Source organism: Rhipicephalus sanguineus, chromosome 4 (genome assembly GCF_013339695.2).
Source record: "Rhipicephalus sanguineus isolate Rsan-2018 chromosome 4, BIME_Rsan_1.4, whole genome shotgun sequence".
Classification (NCBI taxonomy): Eukaryota; Metazoa; Arthropoda; class Arachnida; order Ixodida; family Ixodidae; genus Rhipicephalus; species Rhipicephalus sanguineus.
The window spans coordinates 79,602,500-79,625,131 of record NC_051179.1 but is presented as its reverse complement, the minus strand read 5'-3'; positions in this window follow the sequence as shown (position 1 = coordinate 79,625,131).

Below are 22,632 nucleotides of genomic sequence, written 5' to 3'. Positions count from 1 at the left end.
GACAAGAATTCCTGAAGCTAAGATGTCCAATTGCGCATAAAGTCAGCGCATTCCGGCTTAAGCATAATATGAATTTTTCACTTACAGTTGCAACTTAGTTTGCATCAATACGCATGCTTTAAGGTATGTTTATTACTTGCGCTTACTAAACTCTTAGAAAAATAATCGCATGACCTTCATGTACATACCCTAGGCAACAATGGTGGTTCACTAAGAGGATCAGTCTTTTACATGGAACTCAATATCTGAAAAAGAATACACACTCCGTCGAGCTTAAACACCTTTTGAACGAGTCGAATTCCAAGACTAATCGACGGCAAGACATTGCTGAAATTCTCCATGCGGCCAGACAGTCCGAATCTGAAGACGCCATACTGGACGGGTTGGGTCGCAGATACCTACCTGTTGGCTCCTCGAGCTGTTCTGACTATCCGTCCTACACAGGGCTCCCTTGCCGTGAGCTCGGTGAGCCCTTTAACGCCAATGAGGTCTGGGAGGTTCTTTAAAACCTAAATGCAAGATCGGCTCCGGGGCCGGATGGCATCTGTCACAGAGCCCTGAGGAATCTGGAAGACGAATCCATCAAGTTCCTTACGGATGAAATCAATCGGATATGGGAGCAGGGTTTTGTTCCAGACTCCTGGAAAATGGCCTCGGCGTCTTAATCCCCAAACCGGAGCGCCCTCCGGGTCTAGCCAATCTTAGGCCCATATCCCTCACGTCCTGCGTCGGCAAGGTGGCGGAACACGTCATTCACAACCGCATCTCTAAGTACATCGAGAAGAAGGGTCTTTTCCCCTAAAACATGGTTGGGTTTCGTCCGTCCCTGTCGACGCAGCACACGATGAAGCTAATCAAACATCACATCATAGACGTGAACACGAGAGATGTTAGAGGCATCCTAGGTCCTGATTTGGAAAAGGCATTTGATAACATCTCTCACGCGCATATCCTAAACTCCATTTCAGAATTTGGGCTGGGAGAAACTTTTCACAGATACGTCAGCTCCTTTCACGAATCCAGGAAGGCCACGCTCAACATCGGGGACCTCAAGTCCGCTCCCTTCGCACTGGGCTCCAAAGGCACGCCGCAAGGAGCGGTGATATCCCCGCTTGTCTTTAACATTGCCATGTGCAAGTTGTCCAAACTGATATGTCAAGTCAAGGGCATCAGCCACGCGCTTTACGCTGATGACATCACCATCTGGTGTCCTGGAGGCAGCGAAGGAAAGGTGGAGACTGCCCTCCAAGAAGCAATCGATCAGACGGGGCTCTTTCTCGCCGGCACAGGGCTGAGATGCTCTTCGAATAAATCGGAACTGCTTTTATACAGGCCCAACAGAAAGGGAGCTAAGCCGAAGGACTGGAAGCCTTTATCAGAGGTGGACATAGTACTTCACACTGGCAGTGCCCCCCCCCCTCCGTCCCAGGGTGGATGCTAATAGAGTGCTGGGCATGATAATTGAGTCCAACGGGTACAATGGGCGGACCATTGCCAAGATTTCCACCAAGACCGAGAACATGATTAGGTTGATTAATAGGGTTTCGAACAGAAGGGGTGGGACTCAGAGAGGACAATCTCCTGAGGCTCTTCCACGCATTCCTGATTAGTTATATTACGTACGTTGCTGCCATGCACGCATGGTACGGATTCGAAAAGAACAAGCTGGAAACGTTGATCAGGAAAAACATTAAGAGGGTGCTGGGCATCCCCGAGCGGACCAGCACTGAACGGCTCATGCAGCTGGGGGTCCACAACACCCTAGAGGAGATCATTGAAGCCCAAGAAACTGCACAGGTGGTACGTCTGTCTGGCTGGTAGGCAGATTCTGTCCGTCCTAGGTCTCAGTCCTGCGCTCGTAGAGGAGCGCCGTCTTCAGCTTCCGGATGAACAGCGTACTGTCATTCATGTCTATCCCTTCCCACGGAACGTCCATCCACAGCACAACGTAGGCAGGCGCAGGGCGAGGGCCATCACGCTTCTTAAGAACATCAGGAACGATTCTAGTTCAGTGTGTTTTGTCGACGCCGCTCAGTACGGTCACTCGGCTAGGTTTTCTGTTATCTCCGTCAATCACATGGGTTCTACTATAAATGCTGCATCGCTTAGGGACTCTACTCCCTCGAGAGCCGAGCAGGTGGCTATAGCCATTGCCCTTTTGGACGACAGTAGGTCGCAAATCTTCACCGACTCCAGGTCGGTGGTCAGGGCTTTTGCCTCTGGTTCAATCTCTGCCGAAGCATTCAAAATACTTGAAAATAGGACAATTTCACCACATACCATTACCTGGTTTCCTGCACATCTCGAACTGCACATCTCGACTGGACTCCCTCGCAAACCTCAACGACACTGCTCACTCCCGGGCGCGCGCACTAACCCTCCGCGCTGGGGTGGACGTAGGTCCGCAGGTTGACTGTGGGGTGTTTAGGGACGCTTTACTTACTTTCAATGAAGTCACTAAACACTACCAGTTGAGTAGGCGGTCTTTTCCTCCTCCGCACCGCAAGTTGTCTAGACCTCAGGCCATCACATTTAGAATGCTACAGACTAGGTCTTATCCTAGTCTATCTTTCCTCAGCATCGTCTCTTCAGAGGCTTTCGAGTCTACCTGCCCTGACTGCGGGGAGATCAGTAACGTTGAACATATGCTCTGGCAGTGCCCCTCGTTACGGGGCCTAAGTCGGCTCACCGAACAGGATTGGGACTCTGCCTTACGAAGTTCAGAGTTTTTACCACAACTACGGGCTGTCCAGAGAGCCCATGATGCGGCGGTGAGGCTAGGCCTCCCCGTCCCCACGTGAGAGCGTACCGTGGCGTTGCTCTAAAAGTAGCGTTTCTCAGGACCCAATAATGTTCTATATCTGTCTGATACTCCGTCGAGGGAAGCATGTACTGCCGTAAGCAAAAGTATACGGGCCACAGGAGCGCGTGCCGAAGTTGCGCTCTGCGCCATCTAGTGGCCAACCGTCTGCAGTCGAGAGCATAGGTCTGGCCGCGCAATCGCCAGAGCAATGCTCTCTACAGCAGACAGCTCGCCACTAGATGGCGCAAACTGCAACTTCGGCACGCGCTCCCGTAGTTCGTATACTTTTGCTCACGGCAGTACGTTCTACGACAGGAACGGCTTAGCTCTCCCATTGTAGAGTGCACTGGGATCTGAATGGTCAATTTTAGATGCGAAGCATCTTATGGCGGAGTTCAAACCGGTGGTGTGCGGCATGACCACCCTTACTGCGCATGCGTAGACCCTCTCCACACACCTCCGCTCCCCCTCTCCCCCCTCCCTCTCCTCACTCCCCCTATCCCGCTTCCCCTCTCCACTTCTCCTCTCCGCTCGCCCTCTCTCCCTTTCACCCTCTCCCCTTCCTCTCTGAAACGCGGGCTCGACATGCCGAAACGCTGCGTCGCATCGCCTCATGGTCCCCTTTAGCGGGAGATGGTGTCATTTTTTTTTAGATGCGAAGCATCTTATGGCGGAGTTCTAACCGGTGGTGTGCGGCGTGACCACCCTTACTGCGCATGCGCAAACCCGCTCTAAGCACCGCCTCTCAACACACCTCCTCGCCACTCCCCTCGGCCCCTTCCCCCTCTCAGCTCCCGTTTCCCCCTCTCCACTCCCCCTCTGAAACGCGCGCTGGAGATGCTGATTTTCAAACACACAACTTCCTTGGCTTTTAGGGTCAGCGTATGACTCTCCGACAGCGTAGTCCGCCTTGCAAGTTGGTCGTGAACGTTTCTTAGCCAATGGAAAGAGCGGAAATACCTCAAAATATACTCACGCTCACCGCGTCTTAGGCGCGCACGCGTGGGGAGAGTCAACCATTGAGCGACTAAAGGCGAGCAGGCGGCTGTAGCATCGAAAAACAAGACATGCTGGCACAGCCTGAAGCGGGTGCCTTACACCTCGAATCAGTGGCGTAGGCAGAAATTTTTTCGGGTGGGGGGGGGGGGCACCTCCTTGATCCGACATTGGGTCCGGGCAGATAAGCGGGGTCGAGTGTCATTTTGCGCTCTTTATCCCATGGGGCAAAAAATTTCGGGAGGAGCACGGGCCCGGTGTGCCCCCCCCCCCCCCCGGGATACGTTCCTGCCTCAAATTTATCAAGTTGTCGTCGTTTGCTGTGCGGCCTGTAAGTTATAAACTGAAATCTGCATTTGCTATAAGTTTGAGCACTGATCCACCTTTCGAGCAGTGAGGCCGTGTTGGCCAGCTCAAACCCAGTGGTCGGGAGCAGGGGCGTCAAGTGAGCCACCCGTGTCGCCGTCAGCCACAGGTTGATGGCCATCTAAAACGGAATGTTCAGCGCATGCTTTTTGACGAAGTAAAGTTTGCTCCTTCGATTTATCGACAGCAATGTGTCCCTGACTATTTCACTGTTTCCAAGAACCACTCGCAGATCCTCACAGACAAGGCTTTCCAGACGTGGCTGAACAAACAGCTGCTCCCCTGAAATCCCCACATTATATATATGTATATATGTATATATATATATATATATATATATATATATATATATATATATATATATATATATATATATATATATATATATATATATATATATATATATATATATTATATATATATATATATATATATATGAAGTGTTTTGCGGGAGGCGGCACCGAGGTTTAGGCAGTGAATCATCTTTTCAAGAGCTCTACGTGTAGGCAGTGTTAAAGCGATTGAAGCACACAACATGAGAACCAACAAGTTAGCCAGCTTTGTTCATAGCGTGATTTACGTCTCAGAAGTCTAGTTGGGGTTAAGTGAAAAATGCGTCCGTTTGAGTACAAAAACATGCTAGATAACTGAATAAATGCATTTGATTTCTAATGGCGCATAGAAGTCAACAAATTATTTTTGCTTTATTGCAGAAATTATATGCTTGGATTATATGCCAGTTCCGTATATTAGTTCGTTCTATCATCATTTTTTTTAGAACAGAGCCTGCAACAGGTCCATCTGCTGCTGCAAAACAAATGTTATATGTTATATGGCTCGGTGTATGTTGCGAGTGTTGTGTTTGGCCACGTCCGTCGTAGGCGCATCCGGCCAACCGGCCTTATGTCGTTGGCAAACAATCTCTTACCCCTCGTGGTTGTGCCTACACTTGTGCTAAAAACTGCTTAATGACATAACTTTACCGATGACTGCGTTCAAAAATTACACATTGCACCGAATACAGCAATGTGTCAGCAAGCCAAAATTAGTGTAGTCGCCGCCTGAAAACATATTGAGTGCTCAACAATTTTCTTCTGCATAGTGCTCAGTATGCTCTATTTTTACTGCACTCTCAGGACCTGCAATGTTTACTTCCCATGCAACCGTTGACAGCTACTTAATAACCAGAACCGAGCCTCGCTTATTCCGATGTCACCTGCACATTCCTGCTGTATATAGAAAGCATTTCGTCGCTTAAGGAGTGTAGATAACCGCGTAGATTTCTAAGCAAGGTCACCGGTACGACGCACGTGTCGGTGAAAGTGTGTCGACACCGGCACTGACCGCGACACGCTACGGCGACAGGAAGGCAGAGGTCATCAAGCATCCGGCGACCACTGGCCAGTAGATGGAGGAGATAGCGGTCTCCACCCTTACGAAAGTTCAAGGAGACACACCGCCTCCTGGTCCTCCTCGAGTGTGAACGAACGACGTGCACTCTCGAACAAGGATTTCGAATGTTTCCAGTTTTGCCTGCCTCCTTACCTCGCTTCCACCTTTCTTTTTTTCGTAGATAATATTCTCAAAATAGTCCTACGGGCCCTCTAAAGATATTCCTGTTTTCTTGAATCGACCAAAAACGATCATCGAGAGTGAGGGAACTAGCGATCTCACCATGCATGCTTAGCTGTTCGGACGGATGTGAAGTTGCGAATTTCCTATTCTTTATTTAAAGCGAGGAGGAGAGCCTCCGAACCAATTAAGACTTTCGAAGCATATGCATTAAAGTATAAATAAAAAAAGTGAGGATGCGACAACACCAGTATCGCTCTCACTTCTCCACCATAACCTCGCGCGATATTAAGCATAAAATAAGTAAATATGGAAGAAGCATACGTTTCAACGTCACGAGTGCGGGGTATAAAAGGGATCGAGCGTCCCAGTCTAGGCACCGCTTCTTCGAGCTCTTGACAGCAGCGTAGGAAAGAATCCACCATGATCGCCGTGAGTATTATACGTGGTCGCTTGATTTTCGCACAGCGTGAAAAAAGCAGCCGTCCAGTGTATCTTGAGAGCTCCGAGTGCACGTTATTTATTGAATCACACGCCCCAATATTCTTGCTAAGATATTGTTCCTTAACGCTCGCTCACTTTGGAAAAATCTATTCAATGGAATCCAACTTTCGCATCTCCTTCCTCGTCACAATTAGACACTCTTTCATCGACTTCGCCTCAACGCAGCATTCCCCAATGGCTACATGTGCCACCTTGGTTTGACCACTAATCCACCTTGTGACAATTTAACATCAACGTTCAAATAGCGACTGTTCAAAGTAGCGCACGATCTATTCTACTTTACAACCAAAACGTGTCGCGGTCAGACATTCTGAAGGCTAGCGCTCAGCGAAGAAACCCTTTAAAGACTGCACAGTGCAATGGCGGCTGCTAAACGTTTCTAGCCAGCAAGCTAGCGCTGAATTTTGTCACTTGGGACCGGTTACACTTTGGTGAGTTTTCATGCGACGAAAAAACAAAACGGTCTCTCCCCAAAACCACTGGTGTACTGCACGCTCTCTTCTTTGCGAAGCACAATAAATTAGCAGACTTTCTGCCCATGCCAACAGCTTTAACGCTAGAAACTCTGTGAAGTGCGGAAGTCCCGTGGCTATATGTCATATATATTGCCATTATTGGCTGTTAAGGTGTACTTAGACATAACACTGGGCGAAGTAGGCTTATGGCGGCCAGCACAAGGTCCGGTAAAATACGCATTTACCTTTCAGACATTCTCTTTTTTTTCCGCCGAATTACTGACACAAAACTTCTTGCAGGCACTGTGCCTGCTCGCTCTTTTGGGCAATGCCCTCGCCGTCTACGTCCCCACGTACGGCGTGCCCGTGGGCACTGGATACCCCTACGTTCCTACTGCTGCTCTCACGACGGTGCACGGTACCCCCGTAGCCGCCGTTCACCGCGTGGTGCCGGTCACTCCCACCGTCCACAACGTGGCTACTCCCTACGGCTACCGCACCACCGGCGTCAGCTACAGCCACAGGGTCGACGCCCACCCGGTGAAGCTGCGCTACGTGTACGGACTCGCCCCATACGGCGTCAACTACGGCTACGGTCTGGCCCCGTACGCCTACGCTCCAGTCCTGAAGAAGTGGTAAGCGTACAATGTATATTTGATCACGTAAGCATCGTTCTACGCATTTAAGAATTCATCGGTTGACTGAGATAAAATATGCAGAGCTCGAAATATCAAAACTAATAAAGCCGCACGAGAAATGCAATAATGTCATATTGTATATTTTAATATTTAAATGCTGGCGTATAGTTACGATCAGTTGATGTTCTAAGAATGTTTTGTACAAAGCCACACCTAATGCTTAGTCTTCCATAACGTTTTCGTTTTATTTTTATTTGTTGGGACTGCTCAAATAAGCTTGTTCATGCTCATACTAGCATAAATGAAAAAGTGTGGTATCCTGCAGACGTCTGAATACAACAAAAATTAAATAAAAAATTGCATCCGATCGTAGGAGACCTGAGCCCGCGTCGCCTAGGACCCTGCAGGACAATGCAGTAATGTTGCAACCAACCAACCAACATGGTGACGCCGATACTACATGGATCACATTTGTTGTTATCGCATGAAAAAGATTTCACTGCTCGCTCCGTTGTGGCTCACTATGTGAAATCAGATTAATGGAAATAACTATGTACAGAACGCCTATAGCGACCGCTCATTTGTCATCAGTGAATTTATGCCTGTCGCATTGTTCATTCAGCAACTCCTCCTGATTGTGTATCTCTTTTCGTTCACGCAGAGCAAGTTCCGCCTGATTCAAGAGCAACATGGCCATCTTCGAGGGAATGACCACCGGAAGCCAATGCCAGAAGAAAACACTTTTGTTATTGTTGTTATTCTTGAATGACCAAAGTACTGAAAAATAAAGATACAAAAGCAAGCATATGACGTTCATGTTGTGCTTTGGTTTTTCATGTAGTACATAACATTGAACCTTCCTCTGCGATTGGTTCCCAAGTATTACTGCTTTTAGTCTTTCCTCTACTTTCTTATTGAATCTATTAGACTTAAAGGACCTCTTCTTCAGAAGATTTAATTTTAATTTACCCTCAGTGGTATGGCGCAGCTTTCGTTTAATCAATCAGGAACCCTTTAAACGTATGTTAGCAGAATTCTTTGCACGCTATGGTGATATCTTGGAACTGTTGGCCTGCCTCAAACAAGATCCGTCTTTGGAGCGAAATGATTCTGCGCTTAGTCTAGAACATGTTTGCAGAGCTGAAAGCTTATTGATGTCATCGCTATATCAAGGCACATGGCTCCACGCCTGATCAAAAATAAAGCAAACGCGAACACCTCCCGGCCAAGTAGCGGCTCGTTGATGAAATAATGCATGTTTAGTTACATTTACTTAAAACGCCGTAAAGAAGGGCCATACAAGAATAAAACCAGAACGAGCGTACATTATGCACTGATCTCCGTGTATAGCAATGCGTGTAGCAGTAGTAGTGCCCATTCATTGAGCCACAAAACTAACCGTGATGGAAATATGCTACAACTTTTTCCCGCCTCTTTCAAAGATGACAAAACGAGGAATAGTGGGAAGAACTTTTTTTTTGAGGATGAGGTTTTTTAATTGAAATGATGAAATAGCGAGAGGTTGGTGCCATTATGTTGGCACCGGCTACTCCTCGTTTAGCAGATATAATATGTAGTAAGAAAAATAATAAGGGCACAAAATGCAATACAGTAGAACACACGATGTGAAAATACGAATAGCCGAACACCACATGGCAGTTCAGATACGTCTAATAGGTTGATATGTGCACAAGTGTTGTATCACATGTTCAAATAGGAAAAGTCAGTTCACATGTAGACGTCCAAACTCAAATATTCTGTATTGCTTGACATACACAGGAAACCACACTGACACAAATGATTACACATGAAGGCTTTCTTTATGAGGAACCCATCTGTGTTTCCTCTGCAGCTTTGTCCTACAAGGCGGGTAGATTACGGTTTTCACTTTTTTTGAACATGCGGCAGCGCGGCTGCTCGGTTAACTTATACAAAGGTTTAGTTGTGTTTCCCTGTGATACCTTAGATGAGAATTTGCTTTAAAGGATTCCTCCCAGCCTTGTGCTTGCTCTCACTAGGCGACGTAAATAAAAAATATGGTTGATCCCGCCGTCATAGGAATCGGAATAACACGAAAGTAAAGCGTTCCCTTACAGAAGTAACTGAATGTTTACTGTACATTGATATATGACAGTTTGCACAATGTATATTGATGTCTGGCAGCTATAGCACCGTTTAACGTGGATGCACCCACTTTGATGATTGGTGGTACATCTCCATCCCGACGACTAACGTTCATGTTAAATGATTAAACACACCTTTGTGGTAGCTGCAGTAGTTAACGGTGAAAGCGTAATCAGAGAACGAGGTATGATAGCCAGAAGAGCGTCGCATATTGGACGCAGAACTTGGTCGCCGGCCCGCGGCATGTTAAAATGTCATTGAACACCACGGCCAGACTATGGTGGCTAGCTAGACTAGAGGGAAACGCAAAGCGCGGCGATTTTTCTCGGGGCGAGCGCGTGAGCCGGGAACGCGATGCTACAGCCAGTTGAGGCAAGCGCGCGTCGCAGAGCTATTTTTGGTTTGGCTTAGCGTGATGCTATGAGCGAAGCCGACGCTTGTACGACGCTTGGGCTTTGGTCGCTACCTCGCGGTGTTTTAAGGCATTGACAAAATTGAACTTGTATTGAAAACGCGCCGAATGGGAAGGACGTGTAACGCGTTGCAGGTGCTAATCGCAGAGGCCACAGTAATGACGAATCACTTTACCGTTTCCAGAGGGCAACACCACCCGCCGACCTGGAGAGTGGTAGATATAAAAGGCGCTTTAGTAAAGCCTGCAGAGTCTGTGGCCGTGGCGCAGTGGATAGCGTGCCCGGCATCTGGTGTTGCGGACCGAGCGGTCATGGGTTCGATGCCCCGTTGACGCAACTTTTTTTCTTTGCTTTCTGATCGTGCAAATTTTTTTCGACGTCATTTCCGTGACGGAAATACGTCACTGAAGTCTTGGTGGACCCCGGCATAAAACACTTTCGTGTTAAAAAAATGTAAAGCACAGCCCTGCGCCGCATTCACAAAATCCTTCGCTGCAAGTGAGCCCACTGCGCGCTAGTCGGGTGTCTCAGGACTACTAATAAAATTTGACCGACCAACCAACTCCGCAGTCCCCGTCCCGACATTGGCGGATGTGCTTAGATGTTTTCACCATAAGCATTTGTTCGGCAATGTCTACCGCTGCGGTGCGGCACTTGCTATTAAAGTGTTAGATAACTGCGAACCTATTAGAATTCTGGTGCCAGAGTTCTATCATCTACCAACTCCACGGGACTTTTTTTTTGCGTGTTTTCTCCATAGAAGTGCGTCCTGGATTATATTGGTCTTGGACAGAAAACAATACTTACACAAATGACTTGCAAGAGCCGCAGGTTTACCACACTCGTGAACTGTACATGACCCAGCAAGGCATGTTCACGAACGCGAGGGTTGAAACAGAATTCTAGCTGAGCCCGTCTCACCATGACTGTCAGCTTTAATGCGATCAGCATTCAATCTATGCAGTCACGCAGATGTTTACTAAAGTCACGTGTACTTACAATAGGCAATGGTGTAGTGGTAGATTTTTGTTGCTAAGTGTAAGGGCGACACTCACCGCCCATTCGGTTGACCCAATTTTCAATGACGCTCAATTGCCAGGGTCATATTCATGACTATGATGGTAGAATACGGACTGTGTGACAAGCACGACGACGTATAGTGATGAGAGTGAAAGTATGAAGAAAGAACGACGTCGATGCAACGACGAGGTCTCGGATATGACGACACGGTGTCGCTAAGGCACTCCCATGACAACGCCAAAACGGTTACTCAGTACCAAGTTCATTTTTAGCGCACCAGCTAGCACGCCCAAATACTCAGGACTAGTGGTGTAGGAATTTGGGCTCGTCAATGTGTAATCTGCAGTCTTTTCACGTAGCGCAAGCAACACCTAGACGCAAAACAGTGAGGGCCCCATTCCTGTGTCGCTCCTCGGCGTCCTCGTGTTATTTGCGCTACGTAAAAAGACTGCACACCTCATGATCAGCTATGGCTGGTGAACTGGAATAAACTATTAGCATGTTTAGTATGGTGCGAAAGACGGAGACAAAGCAACAGAACGCACGCGACGGCGATTACTCACCACTGCCCTATTGAAAATCGTGGGTTGGTGGATGCTGGAAATATTGGTGGACATTGTGGAAGCAATAGTGGACAAGGTGGAAAGAATAGTGGATGTGGTGGAACTGTGGTGGTCATGATGGCTGATGATGGTGAGAGTGGAAAAAATGGTGGCAGATGGTGGTGGTGGTGGCGAGCTTCTTTTGGTGTTAAGTGGAAAATGCTGGCTGATGGTGGCGAGCAAAACATGCTTTGGTGGATGACTTGGTGAACAAGCTGGATGACGGTGACAGGATGGAAGCATGGTGGATGACGGTGGCATGATGGAAGTGCACGTGACATTATGTGAAGTCGCTGTCAGTTCTAATGTTTTCCTCTTGAATGTGCAGAAATATATGCAGTTCAAAGAAGCCAACACCAATCATTAAGCTTTCCAGCACTATTTTTTTTATTCATGCGGCGCCAATAACCGCCACAAGGTTTCTGGAGCACAGCAGCCGTGAATGTTTACATTTTACGCAGGTACTTATCAGGTTTACATCCGCGATCTGCTGCTGCATTTTGATGTTCACAAGTCTAGAAGTGTCGGTGTGAACAGCGACAGTAACTGTGTTACATCGCCGCGCATTTGCCGATAAGTAAATAAGTCCTTCCAGCGGGGAGACCAGAAAACAGCTTCCGCTTGATACCGCCACGCTTGAAACGCAACTCTGGCAATTCTTGCACACTCACTTACCTCAGCGGCACTTTAAGGTAATAGTGAAAATGCATGCAAAGCTAAAATGCACAAACTTTTACCTTCGGCCTGCGTCGAGATAAGCCCCACCAAGTATGACTACCACCATCATATTCTACCACCATGATTGCCACCAAAGGTTAGGCATAGCGTAGCGACCGAGTCCGTCTACGTGTTATCGGCGCTTCTTGGTTTCAGTATACACGATTCCGGTGAATACGAATGACTTTACAGCACACCTGTGGCATCGGCTAACCTAAATGAAGCATTTTTTTCGTGTGTACGGTGTCCGCACAAGAAGCAATGAGCATAGATGCGACGCGCTTCCAGCAAACGCCTCCGGTCACCAACCGCCGCCGGTCGCACTCGCCGGCGCTTCTCTGACACGTATGCGAGAACATAGAGTTGTCAATTCGTACGCCTTACTGAACCAATATGATGGCATATTTTTCCCGCGCACTGCACTTGTTTTGGCCCAGCTGTTATGCAGTTGTAGCTAATGATACAGCATCAGATCAATGCGCTGGCACGGCTGCGCTGTACGTTGCGCGAAAAAAAAAAAAACATCACAATACTCAATCAATTGTACGCGCGTATTTATCGAATGAGATTAGAGTCGACAGAAAGCCTCTGCACATGTCGCACTTTGGAAAAAGCGAGAAACGGCTATTAAAACTTCGCAGTAACACCCGGTTGACTATACTCGCGCTGCTCGCTCCACTTGACATATTTCTTTGGAGTTACGTTGTGAATTCTAAAAGAAAGTTAGCGCTGCTGCCATTATCGACGTGCCATTCGTTACCGGCAGCAGTTTGTCTGCGTTTAATAACTACGCAAATTTTAGTAGGATGTGAAGATCGCGTCTGTCTCCAGTATGAGAAATACAAAGCTGACGCCAAACGGTGCATTAGTATGTTGACTAGTCATTTTGCAAATCGCCAAGCGAGTGTCAGCGTGGCGTAGTGGTAAAGTACTCGGCTCGGAATCCGCAGGTCGGACGTTCGATTCTCAACGGCGGAAGTTTTTTTTTTTTTTTTGCATACGGTTTTTTTTTTCTTTTCTTTTGTACTAGTGCTTTTTACATCGCCTTCTATACAATTATTTATGCGTGACGGCTAGGCACGATGGTGCCGACGCTGTAGAGCCGTTTTACGCTCCGTCGTTCTCCAGCATCCAGCATACACCACGTGCCACGATCTTCCAGCACCATAATCCACCATCATGGTGGATGGTGGAATCCACCATTCCTCATTGTGGAGGAATTTTCAATAGGGTGAAAGCTATATTCGAAAAAAAAAATTACAGTATATCCACGGGTGAATGATGAAAAGCTTGGGCGAAGCTCCTGAAGCAATCATGGTTACACCGTGAAATGTTCAGTGGTTTCGCCCAGCAGTAATCAAAGCGATACGCCGCTTTGATTATTTTTTCTTTTTCCTTTCCTTCTTCTTTTTTTTTACTTTTCTTTTTTATTTTTTATTATTTTTTATTCTTTTATTTTATTTTATTTTATTTCTGGATGGATGCTATGAGCGTCCCCTTTATAACGGGGCGGTGACATGTCTGCCACCAGGCTCGAAGGATAAAAAAAGAAAAAAAAAGAAAAAAACTTCCTTGTTTCATGTTGTCCTAATGCCTTATCTACATTGATTAAATCTATGTTATTATGACAAAAAATATAAATTCACAGTCCATCTCTCTGCCTCTTAAGGCAGAATAACCTTTTTTCCCCCAATTATTTATTTTTTGTACTTCATCTCTACTTTTCTGCCACCAATACTCTAACCGTCTCTTACTTATTTCTATCGCGGGCGTGTTCAGCTTTCCATTGTTGTCCCTAAAACCCAAGGCTTCATGTAGACTCGTGCCCACACGTATACCTGGGTGAATATCGCCACATTCAATCAGTACATGTTCCATCGTTTCCTTAGTTCCCCCGCAGCATGTACATAGTTCTTCTTCGTTACTGAATCTCGCTTTATAACTACGCGTTCTCAGGCAGCCCGACCTTGCTTCAAACAGTAAAGCGCTTCCCCTTGAATTATCATAAAACCTTTCCCTCCTTATTTCGCTTTTTCCTTTTCGGTAGTTACTCAGAGCCGGCTTCTTTTCCATCGCTGCCATCCAATAAGTCCTCTCCGCCTCTCTGACCTTCCGCTTAATGCTCCTTGTTGCCATATCGCCCGCCCTGCCAGCCGTATATTTACTGGTGAGCCTCCTAGTTCTTTTTCTCCACTGCGTGTCAACGCTTTTTCTATACAAATACCTGAAAACCTTCTCTGCCCATCTACTCTTCTTCATTTTCCTCAGCCTCTCTTCGAATCTCATTTTGCTCTGAGCTTCCCTCACTTCAAAGCCTGTCCATCCCATGTCACCCTTCACCGCCTCATTTGTCGTCTTCCCGTGAGCGCCCAAGGCGAGGCGGCCCACCGTCCTTTGATTTACATCCATTCCTGATTGCACCTCTGACTTCATGCACACCACTGAGTTCCCAAATGTAAGCTCCGGAACCATCACACCCTTCCACAGCCCTCGAAGCACCTCGTACCTATTGTATCCCCATAAAGCTCTGTGCTTCATAATTGCAGCATTCCTCTTTCCCTTTGCTACCGATGCTTTCTCTTGTACCTCCATATATCTATCTCCCTCATTTACCCATACTCCGAGGTACTTGTACTCGCTTACCCTCGGTATTTTTGGCCCTGTATTAAGACCGTATGGTCTCCGTGATCATTGAATATCATCAATCCACATTTTGTTGCACTAAATCCTAGTCCTAGAGCCTCACACTCCCTTCCGCATATATCTGCCAGTCGCTGTATATCATCTTGACTGTCCGCAAATAAGACAATATCATCAGCATAAAATAGACCTGGAAGCTTCTGCTCAACCATCCCTCCGACCTGTTTGTGTGACAAATTAAATCCAATGTTGCTACCTTCTAGCGCTTTTTCCATCCTCGCCATGTACAGCATGAATAACAGCGGGGACAAAGGGCATCCCTGTCTCAGCCCCTTGCTAATTTCAACGCTGCCCTTGCTACTTATTCCTTCCCATTCTATACAAACTGTATTTTCTCGGTATATTTCTCTCAAAAGCTGTACACAGTCGTCACCTATGCCCACTTCCTTCAATATATCCCACAAAATTTCCTGATTAACGTTGTCATACGCCCCGGTGATATCTAGATAAGCTACGTATAAGGGCCTGTTTTCTATTTTAGATATTTCTATACACTGGGTAAGAACAAACAGATTATCGTCTAACCGCCTGTCGATTCGAAATCCATTCTGAAGTTCTCCCAAAATATCATTTTGTTCTACCCACGCTTCTATTTTTAATTTTACTGCCTGCATCGCCAACCTGTATAGCACCGATGTAATTGTTAGGGGTCTATACGAGCGAATGTTATCTTTTTCTCCCTTGCCTTTATAGATTAAGTTCATTCTACTTTTTCGCCAACTGTCTGGTATTTCCCTCTCCTGTAAGCACTTTTCTACGGCTTTCAGCAGTGCTTCTTTAGTGTTATGTCCGAGTTCGTTAATGAGGCTGACGGGAACCCCATCTAAGCCCGGAGTAGTGCGCTTAGGAATTTTTCCTTCGGCCTTCTTCCAATTGAAATTCTCTAGTACTACATCTTCGTCGGTTGCTCTCCTTTGCGTACTTTTACTCACCGGGGGAATCCCCTGGGGGACCTTTTTAAACGAATCGGCTGTTATCTTTCGAATGTAACCTAGCGCTTCATATCCTTCGAATTTATTTCCTCCTTCATCTACCATATGTTGTTGCATTGTGCCAGACTTCCTACCCAGCGCTTTTAGGTGGCTCCAAAATATCCTAGGCGCGGCCTTCTTCTTTTCGCGAATCTCTGTCATCCAGCGTTCACTTTCACCTTTAATTTTTGCCTCGACTAATTTCTACACAATGGATTTTTGCTCTAAATATATTTCCCATATTTGGTTAACTTCGTCCTGTGGCCGCTTCTCCTTTTTTGCCTGTCTGTGCTCCCGTGATGCCTGACGTCGCATCTCGATCGCTTCCCGGATTTCTTTGTTCCACCAACTTTTTGGCTTTTTCTTTCCTTTCCAACAAATAGTTTTCTTCTCTATTTCCATTTCTTTCGTGATTACATGTAGCAGCTCACTATACTTCCAGTCTTTGCCTGGTAGTTCGTCTACTTTTTCCTCGACTCTTGCGGCTATATTTGTTATTTGTTTGTCATTTAGATACGAGCTGCCAAACTTTGATTCTATGTTCTTATTTTCAGTTTTATATCCCATTTGTATGCGTTTATGATCACTACCCAAGCTGTTAATGCCTTCTTCGTCTATTCTCATGTCTCTAAGTTTGTCATATATTCCTTCTGTCATGAGACAGTAATCAATGCTCGATTGCCTGTTTCCGACTTCCCACGTGATCTGCCCCTCACACTTAGGCCCCACGTTAACTATCTCAAGACTATGTTGCTCGCAGAGATCTAGCAATAACTTGCCATTGGTGTCTGAATATCCGTCAAAGGTCATGAATGTGAGCGTTCATGTCCCCTAGAAGGATTATTTCGGCATCATGACCAAATTCTTTAATATCGGTGCTTATGCATTTCACTATCTCCCGATTCCTTTCTCTGCAGTTATTCCCTGTCCACAAGTAAGCTACACCTAGCCACGTTCTCTTTCCACCTACTGTGCCCGAAACCCATATGTGCTCTGAACACGTTTGTTTCACTCTCTCCCATTTTGTTCTGCTATGAATTAGCATTCAAACCCCCCCCCCACCTCTCCTTTCTGATGTGATCCTGTTACATCCTTCCCAAACATAATTTTCAATATGTGGTGGCTCTTCCAAGTCTCTAAGGTGTGTTTCTGTAACCGCATAAACACCTATCTGTTCCTTGTTTAACTGTCCCTCAATCTCTAACCATTTTGCCTTTTTCCTGCCACCCTGCATGTTAATGTAACTAATTGCAACACGCGCCTTCTCCCTTCTTTTACCTTTTCTCTGTTTTTTCGCTATACTACCTGTCAAAGAGTCCCCCTGGTTGTTTTCCTCATTACAAGCTACCTTGTGCACCGAAGGGCCCGCGTGCCTCCCAAAAAAGCTACTGCGCGTCCTGCAAGACGCCAACCCACCTCATGGCCAAGCCTCCTATCGAAGTGTATTCCGTCTCTTCGAAAACCACCCCACCTGTGCACCTCTCTGTTTATTTCCACTACCTCGATGCCTTTCTCTCGACTAATTCGCCATATCTCTTTGTTTGCGACGACAACCGCTCTTTGCAAGCTGGTATTTCGCACTGGTACTTCCGGTATTGTGCATACCACTATCTGCACCTGAGGGGAAATGGCGCGCATATCATCGACCCCTTTCGCCAATGTGGTCGCTAGTTCGGCTGATTCTTTACTCAAGACGTCGTTTAGACCTCCCGCGATTATCACGAGGTTACGTCCATTAGACTTAGTTGCGAGTTCTGCGCTAGCTTGTCTCATCACTGATCCCAGCCTATGTCCCGGGAACTTCCCTATTAATACTCGTTTGTCGCCTCTCACCCTTTCCTCGATTGCTTCTGCGCATGTAGCTAAATTCGAGTCCCCGGCGATTATCACGTGATCCGACTTTTCTGCTGGACTCTCCCGCACCTGGCCACTGCCCCGGTTACTAGCGCGTGCTACTGCTGTTGTTTTGTCCCCTCCCGTTCCCAAGACTACTTCGCGGAAAGTGGGTCCTGTGACCCTTGCACCTGTTTTTTCCAAACCTGTTTCCCCCTTCGCGCCTACCACTGTCGGGGTCGATGCCACATTGTTGCCGCTGTCGCTTGCTACCTTTGCTGGCATGGCTACCTTTGCTAATCCCTCCTCGGCTGACTTAAGCCTTTCCGCCATAGCCATCGTTTTTTCCCGCTCTGTCACTACCGCTTTCTCCAGCTCGGAGATTCTCACCATGAGCTCATTCTGGGCGGCCATCATTATTTCCATTTTCGCCTCTAACTCGCATTGCTTACACTTGGCGTCAGCTGTCTCTGTCGTCTCATCCTCACAAACCTCTATTTTCCGCCCCATTCCGCATCCTGAACACTTTACGGTCTTTTTGACCATGGCTATAGATCGTTCACACGGTGGATTAGATACACTTAAAGCCAAATGATATCACAAAACTCCGCAAGTATGTTACACGTCAAAGCACCTGTGCACCTTTCAGCCACGTGGTGGCCGAACAAACAAATATTTAAAAAAAACACCCGAGGCGACTGTCACACCACTTTGTACCAACAGTACAAAGTTGTAAGCTCTATTAAGCCGCAATCTAGTGGATTAACTAAAAAAACAAGCTCGAATCATGCAAAAAAAAAGAACACTTATCTGACGCTGTCATTCCGGAGCCCACGAAAAACACGTCCGTCCTCTAGCAGCACCTCTAGCAGCCTCTAGCGCCATCTAGTATATCGTCACCCAACTGCAGTTTGCATGCATCTCTATGGGACAGCGCCATCTATTGAATGATACGGGAGACGCCACGGCGGGGACACGCCGGATGGAGCGACGACCGACCAGGTGATGCTATGAGGAGCTCCGCTCCTAAAAAACATAAACGTAAACGAGGCAAAGAACAAGGCAAAGAAAGCGCCAAAGATGAAAAAGGCGTACTAGTAACCTCATACGCCACTTAAAAGTACACGCGTCAAACTGATATGCATACCCTTTGTTTGTTAAGCACAAAGACGCTTGACTTACGCACGCGTCTCCCATTCTTTTGGCGTGGAAATCTGCGATTACTTCTCGAGTCGTTTGACACTAGTGCTTTCATGAGATCGCTTTATCGACAAACACGGGAGAGCAGTCACTAACGTTGCAGTGCGACGCATGAAGCGATGAATTAATCTGTTAACAGAAGCTCATGGCAACCTCTAATCATCATCATCATCAGCCTGTCTACGCCCACTGCAGGGCAAAGGCCTCTCCCAAGTTCCGCCAATCAACTCGGTCCTGTGCTTTCTGCTGACACGTTATACCTACAAACTTCTTAATCTCATCTACCCACCTAATTTTCTGTCTCCCCCTCACGCGTTTTGCCATCTCTTGGAATCCAGTCAGTTACCCTTAATGACCACCGGTTATCCTGCCGACGTGCTACGTGCCCGGCCCGTATCCATTTCTTCTTCTTGATTTGAACTATGATATCCTTAACTCCCGTTTGTTCCCTGACCCACTCTACTCTCTTCCTGTCTCTTAAGGTTACACCATCATTTTCCTTTCCATCGCGCGCTGCGTCGTCTTCAATTTACGTTGAACCCTCTTAGTAAGCCTCGAATAATGTGGCCGCCCAAATGATGATAACAAAACGCCACCCCCGGCGGTATCATGACGACCGTGCTCCGACATGATTATGACAGACGCTGTAGTGGAAGGCTCCGCAAATTTCGACTACCTGGGATTCTTTAAAGCGGCCCTGCAACACTTTTTCGAATAGCCATGGAATGGCTTCACTAAAGGAGCTTATTGCCTCACGAAACGAACGCCGCAAAATTTTTCAGAATGCGTCCAGTACGAGCGGAGTTACAAAGATTTGTCGCATGCTGTAATTGCTTTCTGTCTTCTATAGGCCTCCAACGCTCAAGTTTGTGCAGCGCCGTCCGCCGCCCCAGCGGAGAGAGCGGAAAACTCTGGTAGCTGGGACGGGTCGCTCTTGCTTGGTTTTCCCATCGCGCGCGCGGAGAACGTGCTCCCCGGGGCTTTTATCTCGCATTTTTCACGCTATGGGTGCCGTTCCTTCGTCGTACTCGAAAGCAGGCACGCAGTCCTGCTGCATTGTGAACTGTCACAAAAGTTTAAAAATGTCGAAGAGCCGAAAACTTCCTGTCATGTTCTACGGTTTCCAATGCAAGCAGTGCGAGAAGCAGAGGCGTCAAGAGTGGATTATGGCAGTTCGCCGCGATGCTTTCGCGGTCTTGTCACCTTGAAGCAGTTTTTGTCGTGCACAGTATTACGAACTATTAACGGGGAGAAACGCGATGATCGTTACAACAAATAGACAGCCGCTGTACGTTTCGAGATTGCGCGCTGGCTTTCCGAGTCAACCATTTGTAATGTTACAGCAGCGCAGCATTTGGGCTTATTACACCACAGTTTAAATAACGTACCGTGAGTACTAAGTGTTTAATTCAGCTGATTGCGATACATTTCCCGTCGCGGCTCCCTGTAAACAGAATTAAGCTGTATGTTTGCACTGAGCGTTTATATTGGCCTTGCATGCGACACGCCGTGATTGCTTAGAAGGCTGAAGTGTTGCGCTGCTAAAATCGTGGTCATGGGTTCGATTCACGCATACAGCAGCTGCATTTCGATGGGAGCGAAATGCACTAACACTGGCGTACTTAGATTTACGTACACGTTAAAGAAACCCAGGTGGCCGAAATTAATCCGAATTATTCCACCACGGCGTGCCTCGTATTAATGTCATGCGTTCGGCACGTAATAAAAAGCCTTGCATGCCGCTTTGGAAACGAGCTGAAAAAAGAACCAAGGTGGCAATTAAATTTTCGATGGCTTCGCGAATTCAGATGCGCTTATTATTGGGCACAAATCTCGGCATAATCATAAACATGCGCGATCCCAGTGGGTATTGTATAGTATCAGGGGCGTAGCCAGAAATTTTTTCGGGGGGGGGGGGGGGGGGGGGGAGGTCCAATCATACTTTATGTATGTTTGTGCGTGCGTTTGTATGTGTGCGTGTACATATACGCAAGCAAAATTGAAAATTTTCGGGGAGGGTTTGAACCCCCCCCCCCCCTGGCTACGTCCCTGTATAGTATGATGCTGACCAAGCGAGCTGTCGAAACAACCAAAGCGACATTCGAATAAGCGAACACGGTGCGTGATCAGGCGTCGATATTATTCGAAATGAAACACGCCTCTGCAAGAAACATGCATCGTCGAAGTGGGCATGAAATATTTATTTATTTTTTGTTTGCGTATATCATTATGCTGTCAAAGGGAGCTCTAAAAAAATCCAAGGCGACATTAAACTTGCGATCCGACGTTGTTATCATTCGATGCAAACCTCGGCAAAAGTGAAACTCCCACGAAACTGAGCACTGCGCATTGCGATGCAGCCAGTGACTCAACAGGGCAGATGTAAATTTATGCTCTTCACACTGAGCTCATAATAAATTTAAAGCCGCACGACAAACTTGGCATCCAAGCAATTGAAAAGTTATCAATAGAAAACGCACGCGAAAGCGTGCTGGATGGTTGCTGACAGCTCCGAGTATACACGACTGCCGCAACGAATGTGCGTTTTACCGGTAACATAATTACAGAACTCGCGCAGTCACCTCCCTACTCATGTCAAAGAAATGTGCCCGTTCAGCATCTGCACGCACGTAGCGCTCGCACAAACAGCATCGCCCTTGACGACCTGCTCGGTCCCGAAAAGGTGGTCGATCAACCGTCCTCCTCTGGTAAGATTCCCACCGTTAAAACGTTTTTTTTTTTCCATCTCTGGGATCTTTCTAAACCTTCAGAGCAAGCGACACGTGAAGCTGCACGTGCACGGCGAGCAGAGAACAGCGCGTGCAGGGTGCCTGAACGTGCGGAGACAGCGCAGTCGAAAGGCTGGTGTGGGGTAGAGCACTGCACGGGCCGATTTTTCCGGCCCGGGCCCGGCCCGGCCCGAAAACGCCATGCTCCGGCCCGCCCGAGCCCGGCCCGGTGTTCTTAAATGTGGCCCGTACCCGGCCCGGGCCCGAAAGATTTGGGCCCGGCCCGGTCCGGCCCGGCCCGTTTAGGACACGCCTCGCCGGCAACGGGAAAAGCTCTGCGACGGCGCGCGTTATGAAGCCCGCCGCCGTGCGCTCTTTTCCCTCGTTTCTGTTTGCTGTTTTCGTGCTTTCCTTACATCTACGATGACGTTCGGCAGAATCGAGTGAGTATACGTGTCTGTGGGAGCCAGGCCCGTAGCCCCGGAATTCTGGTGAACTACGTGTTTTTACCTAAAATAAATAATAAAAATAAGTGTTTTTCTCAAATAGTCAAGGTTTTCAGCAAGTGCCCCCCCCCCCCTCCGAAAAAAATTCCTGGCTACGGGCCTGGTGGGAGCTATGTGCGGTAACCCTAGCATATATGCCATGTCTGATGTCAACGTAGACGCCGTCCGCGCGCGTTGGTGTCGTTCGGGCGTTCGTACTCGCATGTGTTTGAGTATTTAAGGATGGGTTACGTTTGTAAAACGCGCGGTCAGAAACTGCTCACGGCGTGCCCCTGACTGCCAGAGGATGGGCTCGGTTGTCGGAATATGCCGGTGGCTTATTCTGAAAGCAGATTTTGAAGCGATTTCTCAGAGAGAAGTGCTTTCATTCGTGCATAGCAAGTGCCTAAGCGAAACGAGGTCTGCAGAAGAATTGATGCCTGGGCAAGTTGGAATTGGTTATGCATGTTAGAAACGGGCGGCGCAAAAACAAGGCGCTCTGTG